The sequence below is a fragment of the Tamandua tetradactyla genome, chromosome 11 (assembly GCF_023851605.1).
Source record: "Tamandua tetradactyla isolate mTamTet1 chromosome 11, mTamTet1.pri, whole genome shotgun sequence".
NCBI classification, from domain to species: domain Eukaryota; kingdom Metazoa; phylum Chordata; class Mammalia; order Pilosa; family Myrmecophagidae; genus Tamandua; species Tamandua tetradactyla.
In genome coordinates, this window is record NC_135337.1 from 16,198,928 (window position 1) to 16,221,702 (window position 22,775).

Genomic DNA, 22,775 nt, shown 5'->3' on the forward strand with positions numbered 1-22,775 from the left:
CTGGAAATAACAAAATTTTAAGTCTTTTTTGTTTTTCCTTTCTGCCCAGAGGTTGATGTTACCACAACGTAATTTCAAGTTTCATCCATTCCGATTTAAGCATTTGATTTATTAAAAAGGGAGTGTTCAGAGAAAAAAAATTACTTTGAAAGTGTACAGGACTGGTGGAGTTTGACTATTTCACAACATCAGATAGTACAATCACTATCTGCCATAGGGTTGGTCTCTGCAGACGCCCTTCCTGGTCCTTGAGGAGGGGCCCTTGCATCCTGAGTTAGTCCACTCCTGCTGGCCATAGGAATCACAAGTCTCCTCGCTGAGTCTATGTCCATAATTGTAATAATCAGTACCACTCTGGGCTTGGGTGCTGTAGGAATTGTAGGAATTGTAACTTGGATCATCGTAAGCAGTGCAGAATCCATTAGCATAGTAGGTCTCCAGTGTAGGAGGTGGCAGTGGAAGCCTGCACCCGGCTGAGGGGACACCTTGGGCTCTGGGATGGAGCAGCCCTTGGCCCCAGCTCACTCGCCCTTGGGTGGAAAGGACTCCCCAGGGTGATGCTGTCCCTCGTGGCACCCAACTCCAACAGGCTGGCCTGTGGCTCCGCCCCCTTCCCTGGTTATTGCTGCAGTCTGTATACCTCAGGTACACAAAGGGAGTTTCCCTCAAACCACCGGGACATCTGCATTCTCTAAACCACCATTCAAATATGTTAATTCCTAGAGTTACGCTTGCAGGATTTCATCACTATAGTTAGGAATGAAGAACCTTTTGATTTCTTCCGAGGCATGTTCCATCTGGGGATTTGCTTCTGTGAGAGGGCTGAAGACCTCAGTGTGGACATGGAGATCATCGTTCAGATGGAAGCACTTTGCTTCTCCACCTTTCCTCAACTTTTCTTCTTTGCCTTATTTCTCATGGAACCTTTTCCAAAGATGGACATTTTTGTCAGTTTCTTCCTGTAAATGCTTCAGAGAATTGTCTCTTGGACCCAAAAATTTCCCCATAAAGTTTAACTTAGAGAACTGCTTTACAGGAATTAATACTGAGTCTGAGCTTCATGTTCTTGTTAATCACCACATCAATGTACTCGTTTTCATCCTTGCCTTCTCCTTTTTGAAACGTTTCTATTTCTTGGTTCAAAAAAAGCCAGTGTTCTTCAGGATATGGCTCTCAACTGGAAAGGCACATGGTGAACATGGCTTTCTTTCCTGGCTTCTTGTTTCTTTAAGCTCCTCAGGGACATTTTCCTTCTTCGTGTCCAGTAGTCTTGTTGCATGGGCTCTTGTGGCTCTCTGGTTCAGTGTATTTTTTATTCTCTTGTGACTCTTTTCTTTGACTCAAATGTTATATAGAAGCATATTGTTTAACATCCCAATATTTTCAGATTATATAGCTATTTTCTGTTACTGATTTCTAGTTTAATTTCATTGTGGTCTGAGAGCATATTTTGCATGAATTTTATTCTAAATGTGTTTAGATCAACTCTTTTTTCACACAACATATGCTTTTTCTTGGTGAATGTTCTATGTAAGCTTGAGAAGAATGTGTATTCTGCTGTTGTTCGATTATGTATTCTATAAATGTCAGTTAGTTCTAGTTGATTAATCATTCTGCTCATATCAATTATTTCCTTATTACTCTTTCAATTATTGATATAGTGAATTTGTCTTTCATCCCTTTAGCTCTATCAGTTTTTGTCTCATATATTTGAGGTTTTGTTTTTAGGCATAGAAACATTCAAGGTTATTATGTCCTTATAGGGAGTTGACCATTTTAGAAATATGTAATGCTCTTCTTTATCATGAATATTTTTCCTTGCTCTGAAATCTGCTTTATCTGAAGGAATTATCTATTCCAGCTTTCTTTTGATCAGTGTTAGCATAGTATGGTTTTACTCATCCCTCTATTTTTAATCTGTTTCTTTATATTTAAAGTGAGTTTCTTGTAAACAACATAGAGTTGGGTCTTATTTTTTGTCCACTCTAATAGTTTCTGTCTTTTTATTAGTTTATTTAGACCATTTACATTTATAATGATTATTGATATATTTGGATAATTATCTACTACGTTTGTGACTGTTTTCTATCTCTTGTTCTTGTTTTTTTTTAAATTGTCTTCTACATTTTTTGCCTGTTCTGATTTTAATTGAGCATTTTATATGATTCTATTTCCTCTCATATCTTTGCATATCAATTGTACTTCTTTTCTCAGATTCTTCAAGTGGTTTCCCTAGATTTTGCAGTATACATTTACTTGCTTTTGATCTAGGACCCCAGTACAAAAGGAGGGTCCTGACTGACATCCTAGGGCCTTCTGAAATGGAGACCTATAGCAGGAACTATGATCTTAGGCTGGTGTATGGGTAGTAGAGAAAATCAACACCAACAATTAATTATCTTTTGCCTTGCATTGTCTTTCTTGTGAGTCCCTTTCATTTTGTCTTTGTGTATCCAATGCACAGAGCTCTGAAAGTAGTCATTGCAGTACTTTTACAGTCTCTAAAATAACTGGAATAGTGTTATAGAAACATAAAAGAAATGATTTATTAATACTTCATTTAATAATAATAATAATAATCATTATTTTAAAACTGCATAATAATTCTGATTTCATAAATTTTTTTGAATTAAAAACTTGTGGGAAAAGTATTAAATGCATGCATAGAGCAACAATGTGTAATGAAGAATTTCATATGACATAAATTGCACTTGTTTATAGTGAACACTCCCTGACACTCTCCTTCTTCAACTAGGTTTGATATCACCTTTTCCTGGGTTTAACAGATGTTAATATACTTCTTTGTCTGTGCTTCTTTAACAGGTTGTCCGTAGGTCTCTTTTTAGCAGTTATTGCATTCTATTTATATAATTATTATTATTTGTTTATATATCTTAGCCCCCCTTCTAGAATGTGAGGTGTTTGGGTAGAAAGCAGGGCTCACTTTTGCAATATACTGTGCACTTCATAAACACGTTATTCTTGTTATGAAAATGTGTTTGAATTCTGGGAAAAGTTAATACAACATCTCTTGCTTTATTGCCTTTTTGTAGAAAATAACTATTGAATAAATAAGATGTCTTCTATACTTTGCAGATCATGAGACCATATTCTCAAAAATACAATAATGTATAGCTGTGACCACTGTCATAAAAATGATTCTTTCTCTGAAAAGTGATTTTAAAATTTAAAAACTAGCTTATTCTATTGCATATCAGATATATGTTCCTTCATTGATTAAGGCACTATCTAATTTTAAATGATAAGTTAGTTTATTAATATAATAATAACTTTTTAAAGTTATAAATTGAAGGGTAGTGATAGTTTTCTGTTCAAAATGTGATTTAAGAAATACTAGAATGGAGATTTGAATCACTGTATCAGGTTTTATCAGAGTATTTGTTCTTTTAGGTAATGTTATATGAGATACATACAAAATTACTTTAAAATGGGATCAATTTGCTACTGCAGGAATGCAATATGAACAAACTTCAACTTCAATGATGAAGTAGGACACTGCCGATTCCTCTGAAAAGCCTTTTCCACATTACAATACACAATTCCCTTCTGCCTTTTCACCCAAGTATCTGTTGTTCAAAATTATTATATTTTTAAAATAGTTTAATAGTACCTTCCATATTATGATTTAACAGCATTCATTTTTTTCCTATATCACCCATACTAGCTGATGCTCAAAATCCTGAACTGTGGTCTTACAACTACTGGTAGAGGGATTATAAATGGAAGTGGGGATACAAAGGATGTTTATGGGAATTCTAATTACTGACATATCATTTGTGTTAAATGATTCTTATCCCAAGGGGGTCTTGAAGTTCTGGGAACTGCATATCACTGCATCCTCTTTCCCCGAACACCACCTTACCCATTATACATTCTTATGCTTTTCCTCTTCTTTTTGTCAGGTAGGGCCACATCCCTTCTAGAGTGATAAACCTCTGAGAGCTATTTTTAGATGATATTCTTTACCTTGGGAAAATAATTAAAGCATGTTGCACAATTAAAAAAATCAAGAACTATCTCTACAAGCTGGAAAATAGCACAGCATAGCTGTGCTGTTAATTTTGCTTTTAAATTGCGCTCATGCAATGATATACACCTGTGCTAGTACAGGAGATATATAACCAAGGTCACCTAATTATGAATAGCATTTCTTTATCTGCATCTATTCTTTGGAAATTCTGATCAGAGCTTGCAGTAAAATAAGCTGACTAAAAAGGTTGATGAACTTGGACATATGTTTTCATGGTATTCTTAAATTTCCTGCCATTATGTTCTATTACTTTTAGTCTCAAATCCAATGACTTCTTGGATTTTATCCTCTATGACCTCTTAACAGCATTGCATTACCTTGGATTACTTTTTTTTTTTCTGTACAACAAAGTTTTATGTCCTCAGGACCTTTAAACATACCTATATTAGGTCAAGGCTATCTAAGGACACAGAACAGATAGGATGTGCGTGTGTGTGTGTGTGTGTGTGTGTGTGTGTATCTATATCATGTAATTATTATGAGATTTTTTTTGCAGAGAGTAGTTCACACAACTCCAGGGATGGGAAAGTTTGAATTTCTTAGGGCAGTCTGCAAGCTGAGAACTCTGATGAAGGTTTTCAGTGAATTCCCCAGGAGTAGCTGTTGGCTGAAATAGAGATGGAAATTCTCATTTCTTACTGCTGAAATCACCACTTCTTCTTTTAAGGCCTTGAACAAGTTGGATGAGACCTCTCGTTGTTGAAGGCCATCTCCTCATTTGCTTGAAGATATAATCAGCCATAGTTGCAATTAATTTATGGATGACTTAAATCCATGAAATATTCTTACAGGAATGATCAGACTAGTGGTTGCTTAACCAAACAACTGGCTACCATAACCTGGCCAAATTGGGATATGGACTTAACTATCATAGTATATTTCCCTTTTAGTCTAGAATGCTCTTCTACTTTGATCCATGGTCTTTCCTTTCCCTGTTTCTCCTTTGTACTCTGCTTGTGTAGTATTGTGGCATGATAAGGTATGGCATGGCTGGCATGGTAGGGTATAGTTTATATAGTACTCAATTTTCATGTTATTTCCTTAAAAACTTCTTGGAAGCCTTTTTGGAAGACTTCTTGGAAGCAAGGATGTGGCCAATACAAGAAGCCAGCGGACTGGTGCTCGAAAAATTGGACAGACTTAATGCTCACCAGGAAGTGAGGTGAACAAAACTGAGCAAAAAGCATTTTAGAACTTCTGCTTACTACTTTCTAGTTGGAACTTCCTTTTTTCTCTCCAAATCCAGATGTGTCTGCCTCTCTTTATGATTTTAGATTATGCGTTTTTTCCAGCCAATGGCTTCAAACATCTAATCTATTTCCTACATTACTCTAAGAGAAATCTAGCTACTCTGGTGTGCAAATTTTGATAGAAACTGTTGGGAGAATCAGTATAAGACATATCTATAACAGTGCTTAAAATACTTTTGCAAGGTTTTCCCTCTCTGAGGCAGGCTTCTATGGTGACATTGCTTACACCCCAAGGCCTGGTGGATGCCATATAATCGATACAATCTCCTATAATTCTTAAATCTAAATAGTCTCTACTTCTTCTATGTTAATTATTATGGCACTACTAGAAAATATGAATCATGGATTTAATAGGATGCAAGCAAAGGATTGAAGAGATGGAAGTTTTGGGAGACTGAACTTGGAATGATTCTCTGTGGCAGTGGTATACATTTTGGGGAGTAGTTAGACTGTCAGGGATCTCTAGTGGTAAAGGAGGAGGTGTACATGGTATCAAGATGGTACCAATAAAGACTAGGTAAAGAAAGGGTGGAGGAGAAGAACAATGTAAAGGGCAATCAAGGATTTTATAATCTGGTTTGGGAGACAGAATTTCCTATGGGGCCAATAAATCCCTATGTAAATCAGTGTATATGATTAAGTGATCAAATAAGTTTTAAAGGGATTCAGGAGACGATGAAACTAGTGTGACCTGAAAGAGATAAAATATAGGGATTTGTAAGTGTTTTTTTATTTTTCTGCATTAAAAAAATATATCCTTATCTTTACATTAGCTAGCGGCTGGGCATCAATGGATGGAACAGGGGTCTAGCTCCACTCTCCCTTAATCTCCATCAGCACAGTAGAGAAACAAATTAGAATAACAAAATCTAAGTTAAAAATGTTTGTGCTTGTTATGCAAACACTGCTTCAAGGAAAGCTCCTTACTTAATAGCTTCCCAACTGGTGTGCCATGAATGGAATAAGAGGATCCTGAAAATTAGCCATGAAATTTTTTTGCAAAAACCGTTGTGAATTTACAAAAGTTGATAGCATATTTGAATGTCAGTTGAATGCTAACTCTGTTAACTTGATGAACTGAGTAATTTCAATTTGGGCACTTAAGATTTTGTGTGTAGCACTTCTTACCGGAGACTGCTCTGTAGGGGCCATGTCCCCATATCACCTTCCTTTCACCTTTCTGTTGAATCATTCCAATTTGTCTAATTTTTCAATTGAGATTTTTTTGTCACCTGTGTGCGGGGGAAAATGATTTTCTTCAAATTGGTTTGCTATCATTCTTCATTGAGAGAATAGGGTAGTGGTTAAGAGCATGGACCCTGAAGCTACACTATTTGGATTCAGACTCTGGCTTTACCGTTTGCTAGTTGTTTGATCTTGGGCAAAATTATACAACTTCTTGGTGACTCAGTTTTCTCATCTGCAACATGGAGATAATTATAGTATTTACTTCATAGGGCTATTGTAAAGATTAAATATTAAACTGACAAATATAAAGAAGTTAGAACAATACCTGACATACAGTCATGCTCGGTAAGAGTTAGCCATTATTATTATTATTGATTATTATTAACATAATTGATTAAATTTTGTTGCAAATATACTATTTTTTATCATTATTTTATTTTATGCTAGTAATCAAAGTGTGATGCTCGATTAAATTTTATTATGAATTATTTTTGATTCTCACAATAAAATGTTATGTATTCAGGACAAATAATTAAATATAATTCAAGTAAATTAATTTTTTAAAGGGACTATAGGATTCTTTATAGGGCTGCTATATAGGTGAGATTATGGGCTTTAATAGGGTCACTAAAGGGACTACAGCCCTTTATAGGGTTACTATAGTTGCACAAATAAATATCTATGATCCTATAATACATTGAGAATATTTATATAATGTAATATTTTCAGAACTTTAATTGTTAAAGTAATGGGAAATTCATATTTTATTGTTTCCAATCTTACTATAATATTTTATCACTTCCTAGTTTGCTTAATTCCTGTGTCATTTTTCTAAGTTTTAAAATAATATATTTCTAAATTTTTTAAGGATGCCGATATCTAAATTTCTATTTTTAAAATCAGTTATTTGAAGGCTTTTAGCTTATAGTTCCTTAAGCAGTTTATAGTTATTGAATTTCTACAGGTATAAGTTTTCCTATCTTAATGAAAAACTTTTTGTTTAAAGCTGGAAATCTATCATATTCTGAAGATAAACCTGACAGTGTAAAAATATTAAATCCTCATTAAACAATATAATGAGAATTTTCTCAAAGATGCATTTGAGAGTCCCTATAGTTCTTCCTTTTCTTACCTTAAATATTTTATTTGCATGAAATATTAGCAAATGAATCATTGGTGATAAATTCTTTTGTACCTTGCCACAAAACATTAATTTTTCTCAGAAAAAGTTTTGAACTTTTAAAAGAGTGCTTTACTTATGTATCGCTGTGTAACAAATTACACCTAAACCTAATGGCTTAAAGCAACAAACCAACAAACGTTTATTATCTCACAGTTTCATGGGTCAGGAATCTGGGCATGGCTTAACTGGATGCTGTTGATTCAAGGTCAGTCGTGAAGTTGAAGTTCCACTGTTGGCTGGGCCTATGGTCTCATCTGCAGGTTTGAGAGGGGGAAGATTTGCTTCTAAACTCACCTCTGTCACTGTGGGCAGAATTCATTCTCTTATGTGCTCTTGTCCTCTCCAGTTCTCGGCCGGGGACTCCCTCAGTTATCTGCCATGTGACCTCTCCAGAGAACAGCTCACACTGTGGCAGCTGGCTTCCCTTCGTGTGAGCAACAGCCTCAGAGAGAGGAAAGCAAGGCAGGAGCACTCAAGATGGAAGCCACAGTCTTTTTGTGGTCTAATCTCAGAACTGACATTCCATCATTTTTCCCATATCATATTCATTTAAAGGAAGTCATTAGTTGTTACTGAAGAGCATGTTCTTACATAAGGGGACAGATACTAAGAGGTGGGGGTCATAAAGGGCTGTTTTAGAGGCTGGGTACCAAAAAAGTATATGCTGCAAATCTGTTTCATCAACAGCCTTCCCTAACTCTTTGATAGCAACTCCTTCTTTCTAGTTACCAGAGTCATCCTTGAGCACTTTTTTCCTCACATGTCATTCCAATCTTCTGGGAAATTTTGTCAGTTCTATTTCAAAAATGAATGCATACTTCTATCACTTCTCACTACTTCCACTTCCATCAGCCTAGTCCTAGATCCAATCTCCCTACAGAAATACCTTCCTAATAGGTCTTCCTGCTTTTGTCCCTACCCACCACAAGTCTGTTCTTTATACAGAGCCAGAGTGTTTCTTGAAGCATAGAAGTCAGTTTGCTTCACGCTATTAAAACTGTTATGGCTATCCATTTCTCTGAGAGGAGAAAGCAAAATTTACAATGGCCTGGAAACCTTAACCTTCATTCTCTCTTTATTCTGGCTCCTCTTCTACTACATTCTCCCCTACCGACTTCACTGCAACCACACTAGCGTCTTTGGTATTCACCAAAGCAGGGGCCCACTCTGACCTGAGGGCCTTTTCTATAACTCTCCCTTTTTCCCTTAGATATTTGCTTGACTAACTTTCCCTACTACTTCGTTTCTTTCTTAGCATCTTGGCAAGGACTGCCCCAATCATTCTATTTGATATTATTGAATGGCCCCCTCATCTTATCAACACTCTAGATTCTTTTCACACTATTCTGCTTTCCCTTTTTTTCCTTAGCACACATCACCTTTTAACATTAGATTATTTACTTATTATTTATATAGTTTATTGTCTGTCTTGCCCAATTAGAAGGTAACCCTTTTGGTCACTGGTGCATCAGCAATGCAAAGATCAGTACCTAACACATAGTAGGTCCTTGATAAATGTTTATTTAATGAATGCCTAAGACACAGATATGTTATTTAAAATCATTACTCAATATCAGACAATATACAAAGAAGTAATTAAAAAATGTTTGATTAATACCCAAGTAATGTTTCTAGCAATGTTTTTCTTAACAGACAGCCTTAAAACTGTTAATGCAATGCATAGATTAGTGAGGCCAAGAGAATAGAAAAGGTGTCAGTTTTTGATTAATACAATTAGTAGATACATTGACAACTTTTTGAAGGACACAGAGACAACACCAATCCAAAGTATTATTGAATTAAAAACATTTTAATTACAGATCAATTAATCCTCCAGTAATGGTATTAGTGAGAATCCTTAGAATGAAGCTCTTTGAAGAACATTATTTGTTCTATAAAATGCCAAAAGAAACCTCGGAGGGTGAAATGTTTAAATTGATAAATTAATACTTTGATATAAATTAGATATTATGAAAACTTTACATAAATTCGTGGGTATTCATAGTGAGGGAAGGATGACAAAGTTGTGAAAGCTTTTGCATAGAGTTCATATTATGTACTTTGAAGTTCAAGAAATATTTTATTCACAGAGCAGCCTTCAGATATAGACATCTGCTGCAGATCAGATTTCCACATTATATGGTGTTATCAAAATGGTGATTTTAATAAATTCCAAGGTGCTCCATCCTGTTTTAAGCATTATGTGAAGAAATAGGATAGAATACCATTCTCTGCTGTGTCATATTGAATTGCTTTGCTCATCCAAAGGAATACTTTTGTCAAGAATTTATAAGCTGTAATAAGCACTTTATTTCTGAATGATTCTTATGTTGGAAGTAGAAAATGGCTTGCTTAACTATATATTATTGAACCCTGCAAGAACTTCTTGAGAACAGTGAGGAGCCCATGAAAATATTAAAACATACATAGTTTATAGTTTTGAAATAAAAATTAATTTTATAAAGGGTGACTTAAAAATGATTTACTAGTGATGTTTAGTTGGTATTAAAATTTGAATCTTAATGAAGAATTATAAAAATCCAGTAGAGCAATGTCTGGCTGCATATAATGAACAACTTTAGCCTTATTTTGAAATACTTGATATGAAAAACTTGTATTGGATTTGAAATCCAATCACATTATAACACAATGTTTCAAACTTACACTGGTCAATGTATGTAAAAGACAAGCCGTTAGATTTCATAAAATATTATAGCCTTGAAGTACAAGTTTAAAAAGTAAATTATCTGAATTCTGGGAATGGTGAGAATTCTATCCATCAGAGAAAAAGCTATTAATAATCCTCTGACATTTGCTACCTTTACTTTAGTTTCTCATCAATAGTTAGCATTAAAAATTGAAGCGGTCACTTGTTCTGGAAATTTATTTCTATACAGCAAACAACCCCAAAACTTTGTGGCTTACAGAATTGATTTGTTATTATTGCTGATGGTTCTGCAGACTGACTGAGTATAGTGCAGAATTCTGTTTTCAGATCTCTCACCTGTTTACATCAATGAACATATACGTCTACAGTCATTTGAGGCTTGACTAGCAAGGAGCCTAAGATCAGTTGAGAGTTGATGCTGGCTGTCATCTGAGAACTCAGCTGGGCCTATTGACATGAATGCTTACAAGCCACAAGTCCACACTGATATTAAAAAGATAGAATAGATAACTAAATAAGTGGAGGAGAAGAGAAAATTCCTCCTTAGAGAAAAACTCAAAATAGATAGATATCGATAGATAACTTGTCTTCTAGGAGTTGGGACTTAATCTTCCCCATCATTAAAGTTGGGTGAGTTGGACATAGAGACCCACTTCCAAACACTAGAATATGGGAAGGGAAAAGGAATAGTTTTGCAGTGGAGAAGCCTTCTAGATCTCTTAACCAATATTTCTTCACCACCTTAACCAAGATTAAGGCTATTTCACTAGTAATGAGCTATGTTGATATCTTGTGTTCCTTGATATGACGTGATGAGAAGGGCACTGAACTTAAGAAAACATCAGAAAAATCCAAATTGTGGGATACTCTACCTGACCAGTACTCTTCAAAAATGTCAAAAAATGTCATAAAAAACAATGAAAGACAGAGAAGCTGTCACAGATTAGAGGAGACTAAGGAGACAAGATGATTGAAAGCAATGTGGTATCCTGAATTGGCTTCCGGAACAGAAGAAGAATATTAGAGGAGACACTGGTGAAATCTGAATAAAATATGTAGTTTAGTTAATTTCTTAGTTTTGACAAATGTACTGTAGTTATGTAAGATGTTAATGCTAGTTTAATCGTGGTGAAGTATTTACAGGAATTTTCTTTACTCTCTGTAATATTCATGAAATTTGAAATTATTTTCAATAAGATGCTATTAAAATTATAATATAGTATGACATTTTCATAGTATATTCCCAGGTAGAAATGTGTGCACAAACACACAGACCCGAAAGAGAAGGAAAAAGGATTGGAGGAAATACATCAGATGTTAACTGTGCTTATCTCTGGGTTTTCGGATTATGGATTAACTTTTCTCCCTTTAATATTTGACTTTATTTTTCAATTGCCTATCATGAACATATTTTACTTTCATAATTAAAAACGTGAAAAGAGGAAAAGCAAAGTAGTATAAACACAGCTTATGAACGACATTTGTTAGAATTCTCAGAATGTTAATTGATGCAAATCAGAATGTTAACTAATTTTTTTGACATAGTTAAGAACAAGTACATTGGGATCTAGGGTGCCCATTGGGTGGAGCATCTGGAGGGTGTAGAATTTCTTCCTGTTTTCTAATGTTCTGTCACTTTTGAAAAAGAAGTGTCAGTGCTATTGGTGTTTTCTTCCTATACCTAGTGAAAAAGTACTAACTTTGCAAACTGTTAAGTTTGTCTGAACTTTCGTTTCCTCATTTGGGACTGAATTAAGAATGTAACCACAATGTGAAATTGGGAATGGAATGTTTAAGCACTTTGTAAGGCAATATGAAAATGTTAGGGATCGTCATTATTGCTGTTCATAGTACAGTAGAAATGCAGTGATAATAGCAGTAACGGTGGTTGTAACTTACTAGTATTATTGCTCAGTACAAGTCCATGCAATATAGTATCTGGATTGGGTCCTGGAACAGAAAAAGGACACGAGAGTCTGCTCACCTTAGTAGTTCTGTGTCAGCTCCTAAATGCGCACATTGAAAAGAATGGCTCCTCCACAAATTGATTTCAGTCATTCATTTTGCCTTGGCTGCTGTTGCTTCTTGAAGGTAGAAGTCATGGGGAAAACATACTTGTTCAATTATTTTACCATTTATGAGATGCTTTTCTTTCTACCCTAAGACAAGCTGAGCAGTCTTTTTTTTTTAATTCACTCATCATATGGCTATGTCTACCAGCACATTCATTAACTAGAAGTTGTTTATTTGCATCCTAATTTTCTCCACTATTCTGAGCTCTTTGAGGACAAGGCTTTATCTCAGATGACTTGGATACTTGTACAGGTCCCAGGACATGATTTTACAGCATATATCAGTTGCTCAACAAATATTTACTATATTGAATTATTTGTGTATTATTCAGAAAGTTTTAGAGCTTTGTTTTGAGGTCCTTAGAACATATCCAAAATTTAAAGAGTAATATCATATTCAAATAAAGTGATATTGTACTTTGGAAGAACTATTTAAACAGTGAAATACCTCTTCTTGGCATAAAAAAAATGCAAAGCATTTGTGATGGTGCAGCGAATTACTAATGTAATAATACTAAGTAATAGCACTGCAGGCTGGCTTTCTGTCCAAGCAGATTGATCAGGCCAAATTCTGCACTTTTAACCATAAGGGGCTATGACTTCTTAGAGGAGTGATGGGGTTGGGCCCAAACAACCACATTAATTTAGTCTTTGCTACCTGTGGACTCTGTAAAGCATTTTGCTTCCTCTTATTTGGATTTTCACAATACTTGAATAAGACAGGTAGTTTTACCCCCCTTTTCTAGATGAATAAATAGGTTAAGACAGGTTAATAACTTGCTCAATGTCACACATAACTAAGGTCAGTCTGACTTCTTCATCCTAAACAAGGAAACCTTTGATAACATTGATTTATCATTGACCACAATGATGGATAAAGAGCAGCAAAATTTTACTTATTCTTTTCGGCATGGTCACATCTGGGAATTGAACCCGGGTCTCCGTCATGGCAGATGAGAATTCGGCCACTGAACCACCATTGCCTGTCCAAGAGCCATAAAATTTTATATAGGCAAAATATCTTATGTAGGTACGTAGCTAAAGACTTTATGCCTTTTTGTAGTCTAAAATACAACTATTTCAATCAGGAACCAAATGTCCTAATAGAGTAGTAACATATGTGGGCTTTTGTGAATTGAGTTTAAGTCAAACAACTAAGAAAAATAAAGTTTCCAAAATCAGGTTTTAAGTTCACTTTCTTTTAAATTCTTCTAAAGCTTTGGGTTATTACCAACTTGTAGCTGCTTTCATTAGTCAATTTGTATGCATTCTTATTGATTGTCTTTCAGTCTCCTAGGAGTCCCAGCTCTATTCTGCTTGGCAAATGCCTGCCTTTAATGAAAATTTGTTGAGTGTTGTACTTGACAACTACAGCAGTTGATCACTTTCATGTATTTTCTATGATTAAGTAATTCATTCCCATTGGCAGATCTCTGTATGTCCCCATGTGAAATACAGAATAAAGGAAATAACATGATTCCTTTAACCTTTAACTGGAGACTCTTCATTAGGATTTCATTTTCTTATTCATGCCTATAGCTTCTACATAAAGCTGCAAGATGGAAATTGTATTCTGCATGTTGTGTTACCTCATATTCTGCTGGAGGCTTTGGTTGTCTGTGTGGCTGAGTGTGTATGCATGTGTTTATAACCAAGAGCAATGGCAGAAAAGTCATTTCCCCTGAGAACAGACTCTATACAAAATTCTTTTGCCTGTGCTTACTATGTTATTTTGCACATTTGCTTTCATGACTCAAAATAAACTTCAAGTGACAAATATATCGTAGAAAAGGAATCTCACTTATGATTTTATTCCTTCTGTAATACCCTGAAAATGAAATTCAGTTTGAACACCTGAAATTTATGTTTGTATTTTGTGTTTCCTTTAATATGAATTCTCATAGTCACTCCTTATAATTTACTGAAAGTTATATATTAGAATTCCATTGGATTGGACAAAATGATTCCAACTCAGAATTAGTTTGGAGGGATTTGATGCCAATTTTGTCAATTTTTTCTGCAGTCAATGCAGGCTTCTATTTTCACTTCTGTGAACTTCTACAAAAGTATCATTTAGGGAAAGAACATGACCAAATCTTTCATAAAATGGCTCAATTAAAACTCATAGCCCACATTTCCACAATTCTAGCTATACAAACATGAGAATACTATAACACTCAATTGAAAATAACCAATCAAAGCTTCAGATTATAGCCAACATATTTTTAAATGGAAGGATTCCAGAAATAAGAGGAAATAATGAAGTTATTTGATTGAGATTAAAAACATTATGAAAATAAATAAGAACCCTAAATAACTGAGTGAATTCAAACCATATTTGAGCCAGATGATGTTTAAAACTATTTCCACACTAGCTCTTAAGCAGCATATATGTTACTGTGTGGTTCCACATCTTTGTTCAAATGTTGTATTTGCCTCTAGCAACTAACCAAGAGTAAGGAATGAACCCAAATGAATGAAAAGGGGGTGCGTGTTCTTTGCAAAGTCCAAGCTCCTCAATTACTTATACTTGTTATATCACTTGATTTTGTTATTTGTCTTCTCTGTACTTTCAGAGTTCTTGATCTTTCTTCATCTTTTTATATATTTTTTAGTGTTCTTAAGTGGCTTGACCCAATTCTCCAAGAAGGAGGAGAAACAAAGTGATGCCACCTTTTTCTTTAATTTGTAGGTTCTGGTATCTATTTTGTTTTAGGTTCTTTGCTTGAAACTGATTGTGCTGTCACTAAATTACTAATGGCTTTGAATATGAGTTCCACAGAGTGGGCTTTATTGAGTAGATAGAGGCAATTTAAAGCAACTCCAATACTTCCAATTTAAATATAAAAATAGAACTCTAATTATTAAAACAGCAAAACATTAGCCAGTGTTCCCAAGAGCTATCTTCAACAAGTTATATCAAGAGATGAAGATTTTGGAGAAAACAAGCATCGCCATGCAATTAGATACCTTTTTCATTAGCTATAATTGTTACCTATTTATTCCAAATCCAACCTTATTAGACTCTGATGAGAATCTTCTTTTAATGCACCAATTTCTCTTAATGTAGGGGCAAAGCTAGCCTTTGTGGAACATGTAAACTTGCATAGAATTTCCTTCGACCTGTTTGATATTTTTTTTTCAAGTGAGAATTTTATTTTATAACTTATTTCTTCTTTCACTAAGGTCTCTATTTGCCTTTCCAGTTAGCAGTTCAGCTAAGAGTTTCTAGAAAAGTAAAGAAGGGAGAAATTATAAGCATTGTTACATGGAGTTCTGTGATTGCCACATTCAGTTTCCGTTAGATTGTGTCTCTGTTCTTTACTGCCTTTGCTTTCTCATTCCCAAAAATTTTTTCCAGAAAAAAATCACATTTTTGGGGTTTTGAGAAAAATTAAATATGAATCATTTCAAAATTATTAATTTCCAAAAGATTATGTGGAACCCATGGAAATCACTGATCTTTTTATGTCCCTGTAGTTTTGTCTTTTCTGACAGATATAATGTAATTGGAATCATACAGTATGGTTTCTTTCACTTCTCAATATCCATTTAAAGTTTCTCTGTGTCTTTTCATGGTTTAATAACTCATTTCTTTTATCTCCAAATTATATTCCATTGTGTAAATGAACAGTTTGTTTTTTCATTCACCTACTGAAGGACCTCTTAGTTTTTTTGCAATTATTAATGAAACTGCTATAATCATTTGTGTGGATATCAGTTTTTCAGTCCATTTGGTTAAATACCTAAGAGTGCAATTGCTGGATTGTAGAGTAAGCCTATGTTTAATTTTGGAAGAAGCTGTCAAAATGTCTTCCAGGTGACTGTACTATTTTTCATCTCCACAGTTATGAATGAATTTCTGTTATTCCATATCCTCACCAGCATTTAGTATTATTGATGTTTTGGATTTTAGACTTTCTAATAGGTTTGTATTAGTTTTAATTTGCAATTCACTAATGACATGTAATGTTGTGCATCTTTCCATCTGCTTATTTGCCACCTGTACATTTTCTTTGGTGAAGGTGTCTGTTCACTCTTTTGCAATTCTATTACTTGGGTTGTTCATTTCCTTATTGTTGAGTTTTAAGAGTTCTTTATATATATTTATCAGAGATGTATTTTGCAAATACTTTTTCACAGTATATAAATTGACTTTTCGTTCTCCTAACAATATCTATTGAAGAGCAAAATTTTTCATTTTAATGAAGTCCTACTTAGTACTTTCTTTCATGGATTGTGCTTTTGGTGTGGTATTAAAACACTACTGCCAAGCCCAAGGCCACCAAGATCTCTAGCTATTTTTTAGAAGTTTTAGAGTTTTGCATTTCATATTTAGATCTGTATCCATTGTGGGTTAATTTTTAGGAAAGGCATGAGTTCTGTGTCTATATTCTCTTCTCTTTCTTTCTTTTTTTGCATATGACTGTCCAGATGTTCAAGCCCCGTTTGTTGAAAAGGGTATACTTTTTCAACTCAATTGACTTGTCAAGTATCAGTTGACCAGATTTGTGTGGCTCTATTTCTGTGCTCTCAATTCTGTTCCATTCTTCTATCTGTCTGATGTTATGAACACTGTTGCTTTACAAAGCCCTGGAGTTGGACAGTGTTAGCTCTCCAATTTTCTCCTTCTATAGTGTTGTGTTGGCTATTCTGGGTCTTTTGGATTTCGATATAGACTTTAGAATCAGTTTATCACTTTCCACTGGGTGAATTGGGATTTTGATTAGGATTGCATTGAATCTAGGAAAGAACTGATGTCTTAAAAGTACTGAGTCTTAGGGTGGTACACTGGTGGCTCAGGGGCAGAATCTTGCCTGCTGTACTGGAGACCTGGGTTTGATTCCTGGAGCGTGAACATGCCAAAAAAAATGTTGATCTTTCTATCCATGAAAATGGAATATTTTTCTTTTTATTTAAATCTTCTTTGATTTCTTTCATCAGAGTTTGTAGTATAAGATCAACACTCAAAAACCTAGTGTTTCTGTACACTAGTAATGCACAACATGAGGGGATATCAAGAAAAAAATAATTTACAACTGCAACCAAAAGAATAAAAAAATTTAGTAATAAATTTAACTAAGGATACAAAAGACCTATACAAGTAAACTACAAGAAATTCCTAAAAGAAATCACAGAAGACCTAAATAAATGGAATGGCATACCGTGTTCATGGATTGGAAGACTAAATATAGTTAAAATGTCAATTCTTCTTAAGTTGATTTATAGATTCAATGCAATACCAATTAAAATTCCAAAAGCTTACTTTTCAGAAATACAAAAACCAATAATCAAATTTCTCTGAAAGGACAGGGTGCCCCGAATAGCTAAAAATGTCCTGAGAAGGCAAAATGAAGCCTGAGGTTTCACACTACCTGACTTTAAGGCATATTATGAACCTACAGTGGTTAAAACAGCATGGTACTAGCACAAAGATAGATGCACTGACCAATGGAATCTAATGGAGTGTTCAGATATAGAACATATCATGTATGAACAATTGATCTTTGATAAGGTAGTCCAGCTAACTCATCTAGGACAGAACAGTCTCTTCAATAAATGGTGCCTTGAGAACTGGATATCCACATACGAATGAAAGAGGATCCATATCTCACACTCTAAACAAAAACTAAATTTTTTTCTATGGATTAGAGATCCATTACTCAAAATAGATCAAAGATTTAAACATTAGATCTAAGACCTTAAAACTTTTATAAGAAAATGTAGGGAAGTATCTTATAAATTTTATAATAAGAAGTGGTTTCCTAGATCTTATACCCAAAGCATGAGCATTGAAGAAATAAATGAATGGGAATGCCTCAAATTTAAATACTTTTGTGCATCAAAGAACTTTGTCAAGAAAGTAAAAAGACAGCCTACACAATGGGAGACAATATTCGGAAATGATATATCACATAAGGTTCTAGTATCCAGAACATATAAAGGGATTGTTCAACTCAACAACAAAAAAGACAAACAACCCAATTGCAAAATGGGCAAAAGGCATGAAGAGACACTTTTCAGAAGAGGAAATACAAATGGCCAAAAAGCACATGAAAAGATGCTCAACTTTCCTGGTTATTAGGGAAATGCAAATTAAAACCACAATGAGATTTCATCTCACACCCTCCAGAATGGCCTTTATCAATAGTACAGAAAATGACAAATACTGGAGAGGATGTGGAGAAAGAGGCACATTTATCCACTGTTGGTGGGAATGTCAAATGATACAACTGCTGTGGAAGGCAGTTTGGTGGTTCCTCAGGAAATTACATATAGAATTGCCATATGACCCAGCAATACTATTGCTAGGTATCTACTTAGAGGACTTGAGGGCAAGGACGTAAACAGACATTTGCAAACTAATGTTTATAGCAGCATTATTTGCAATTGCCAAGAAATGGAAACAATCAAAATGTCCATCAACAGATGAGTGGCTAAACAAGCTGGGCTATATATATATACGATGGAATATTATGCAGCTGTAAGACAGAATAAAGTTATGAAGTATGAACAACATGGATGGACCTTGAGGACATTATGCTGAGTGAGATTAGCCAGAAACAAAAGGACAAATGTTGTATGGTTTCACTGATATGAACTAACATTTGTGAATGAACTTGGAGGATTTCAGTTAAGAACAGAGACCATCAGGAAAATAGAAATAGGGTAAATATTGGGTAATTGGAGCTGAAGAGATACAGATTGTGCCACAAAACAGATTGTAAAAATGCAGAAATTGATAGCACAATACTACCTAACTGTAATATAATAATGCTAGTACATTGAATGACGCTAAATGTGAGAATGATGGAGGGAGGAGACGGGGGGTACAAATGAGCTCAGAAGGAAAGATAGATGATACAGACTGAGATGATATAATTTAGGATGGCCTAGGGTGTACAATGATAATGACCAAATGTACAAATTAAAAAATGCTTTTGCATGAGGAAGAACAAAGGAATGTCAATACTGTAGGGTGATGAAAATAGACGGTAATTCATATTTTAAAACTTTATGTGTGAGACTAAAGCCAAAAATGTTTATTTGGTACAAAATTTATATTTTGACTAGTGCAGGTCCTAGTATAACTTATGTGGACAGTTTAATTGAAGACCATAAGTACATAAACCTTGAGTAGGACATGAGATTTTGTAGGTTTGTCCAGAGTGATGGCCCAATAAATCCCAGAGTGCTGAACAGTGAATAAAAAAGTATTTGTAAAGTCCCCTTGGGAGAATGACAAGAAAGGGAGAAAATTCAGCAACAACAACAACAAAATTTAGCATTATTACCTTGTATGCTCAAAACTTGCTATAATCACTTACTAGTTTCAAGAGTTTTTCAGTTGATTCTTTCTGATTTTCTACATAGATAATCCTATTATTTGTGGCAAATACAGTTTAAACAAAGACATCTTTATTTCTTCCTTCCAATTTGTGTACCTTTTATTCCTTTTTCTTGTTTTGTTGCAATAGCTAGAACTTCTAGAACTAATTTGAATGAGTGGTGAGAAGGACATCCTTATCTTATTTTCAATCTTAGGGGGAAAGTTTCTACTTTTAACCATTAAATATGATGTCGGCTGTAGGTTTTTGTAGATATTTTTATCAAGTTGAGGAAGTTCTCTTCTATTTCCAGTTTGCTGAGTTTTTATATTGAATGAGTATTAGATTTTTTCAAGTGCTTTTTCTGTATCTATTGATATTATCATATGATTTTTATTCTTTAGCCTTTTGATGTGCTAGATTGCATCAATTGATTTTCTAATGTTGAACCAAACTTGCAGTTCTGGAATAGATACTGCTTGGTCAAGAAGAATCTGGCTCCTGGCCAAAATCCTACGAGTTCTCTTTCAGACTTGACCATGGGCAATTACAAAGGCCTCACAGGTAAAAGTTTTGGCCCCTATGAGTCCTGTTGCACAGCCAGTGCATTGTAGTAAGTGAAAAGACTTGCAATGAAGGACTCAGTCTTCTCTGGCCAGTCAAATTCTTGTGTCTATCTGCATTCCTAGTCCAAGCATCACCATGTGGAGGCTTACCTATCAGGGACTCAAAATCTAGATATTTTTCAGGTACTTTTGCTAAGCACTGCTTATCATGAGGAAGTCGGGAAGGAGTCTTCAAAGACACTTTTTTTCCTCTCTGAATATTCACTACTTTTCCACTCTTACTTTCTCCACTCCTTAAGGTCCCAGGTTCCATACAACTGCAGGAACCTTTCATTGGGTCTCACTCAGCAGAGACACCCCAACTTTTCTGATGACCCATCTAAACTTTGCCCAGCAATACCATTCCTTAGGATAAAATGGAGAAAAAGGTGAATCTGGTACTTTCTTTAGTAGAATTTCTTATTTATACTACTATAGTTATAGTATTGAAGACTGATTGAAGGCTGGACTGTTACTTTAATTTTGGCTTGCTGTCTTAATAAGTTACTTTCAACGAGTGGAAGCTGAGCTCAGTCTCTCAGTTTAGCTCTTGACAATTCATGGTGTATAATTATTTGTATACACTGAAGGATTTGATTAGCTAAAATTTTGTTGAGGATTTTTGCATCTTTATACAGCAGAGTACTATTTATTCTTTTTAATGTCATTGTCTTTGTCATGTCTTTGGTATTAAGTCAACATTTAATAAATGAGTTTACAAGTGTTCTTTCTGCTTCTGTTTGTGGTAAGAGAATGTAGAAAATTGTAATAATTTCTTTTTAAGTATTTGATAGAATTTGCCAGTGAAATTGTCTGGGTTTTGTGCTTTCTGGTTTGGAAAGTTAATAGTTATTCAATTTCTTTAATAGATATAAGCCAATTCAGATGATCTATTTCTCCCTGTTATGAGTTTTGATAGATTGCATATTTCAGATGATTGACCCATTTCATCTAAGTATTAAATATTTGGAATAGAGTTGTTTATAATATTTGTTTAATATCTTTTTAATTTTATTGGAATCTAGAGTGATGGTCCTTCTTTCATTTCTTATATTAGTAATTTGTATCTTCTCTCTTTTTATTGGTTCACCTAGCTGAAGGGTTTATCAATTTTTCTAGTCTTTTTTAAAAATCAAGCTTCTTTTGTATTTGGTTTTCTCTCTTGTTTTCCCATTTTCAATACAATGGATGTCTGCTCTAATTTTTGCTATTTCTTTCTTCTACTTACTTTGAATTTAATTTTCTCTAATTTCTTATGGTGAATGCTTACATTATTGATTTTAGATTTCACTTCTTTTCTAACATATGCATTCAGTTCAATAAATTTCCTTCTAAGCACTGCTTTTGCTGCATCCCATAGAAGTTGTATTTTAATTTTCATTTAGCCCAAAATATTTAAACATTTCTCTTTAGATTGATTCTTTGACCCATATGTTATTTAAAAGTGTGTGTGTTGTTTAACTTCCAAACATTTTGATATATCTCCAGCTGTCTTTCTGTTACAGATTTTTACTTTAATCTATTGTAGTCTGAAAAATGAGCTTTTTATGATTTCTATATTTTTATATTTGTTTAGATGTACTTTATGGCCCAAGATGTGGTCATTCTTGGTGAATATTCCATTTGTGCTTGAGAAGAATATATATTCTATTCTAGCATGTAGTATCAATAAATGCTGTGCTGTTCATTTCAGCTTCAGCCTTACTGATTTTCTGCCTGATGGATCTATCAATTACTGTGTGAGAGATGTTGAAAATCTTCAACTATAATAGTGATTTGTCTATTTCTTCCTGGAATTCTATTAGTTTTTGTTTCATGTAGTTTGATGCTGCTGTTAGACTCAAACACACTGAAGATTATTATGCTTCTTGGAGAATTCTATTTATCTCTGATAATTTTCCTTGTACTGAAGCTCATTTGTCTGATGAGTATAGTTATTCCAGCTTCACTTTTATTAATTTTTACATGATATATCTTTCTCCCTTCTTTCATTTAAAAAAAAACTGTAAATATTTTATTTAAAAACAGACAATACACTTAGAACCACCCAAAATTGATATCTTAGCTTATCCATAGGCATATTTGAATACAGTATCTAAATAATCATTATAAAGCCTGTGTTTATACATTAAGATTCATAAATTGATTTAAAATTAAGACAAGGAAAAAATCTACATATATTGATATAAGAGTTTCTTAAATTCTAAATATTAACCACTAATTTAAGTACCATTTGGTTATCAAAAGTATGAACATTCTCAAAATATCAAATATCAAATATCAAATATCAACTTTGCTATAATAATGACCTACGTTAAAAATGTTTTTACTATTAAGATATGAAAATCTCTTATGACATCATAACATTAAAAAATTTATTTTATCTGATATTACTATAGCTGCTCATGCTTTCTTTTGCTTACAATTTGC

General features: G+C 34.1%; 1 pseudogene; it reads right to left on the reverse strand.

Annotated features, from left to right (window-relative positions):
* Window positions 1-204: 204 nt before the first annotated feature.
* Window positions 205-20,640, reverse strand: LOC143649070 (KH domain-containing, RNA-binding, signal transduction-associated protein 3 pseudogene; annotated as a pseudogene).
* Between the last annotated feature and the right edge of the window lie 2,135 nt (window positions 20,641-22,775).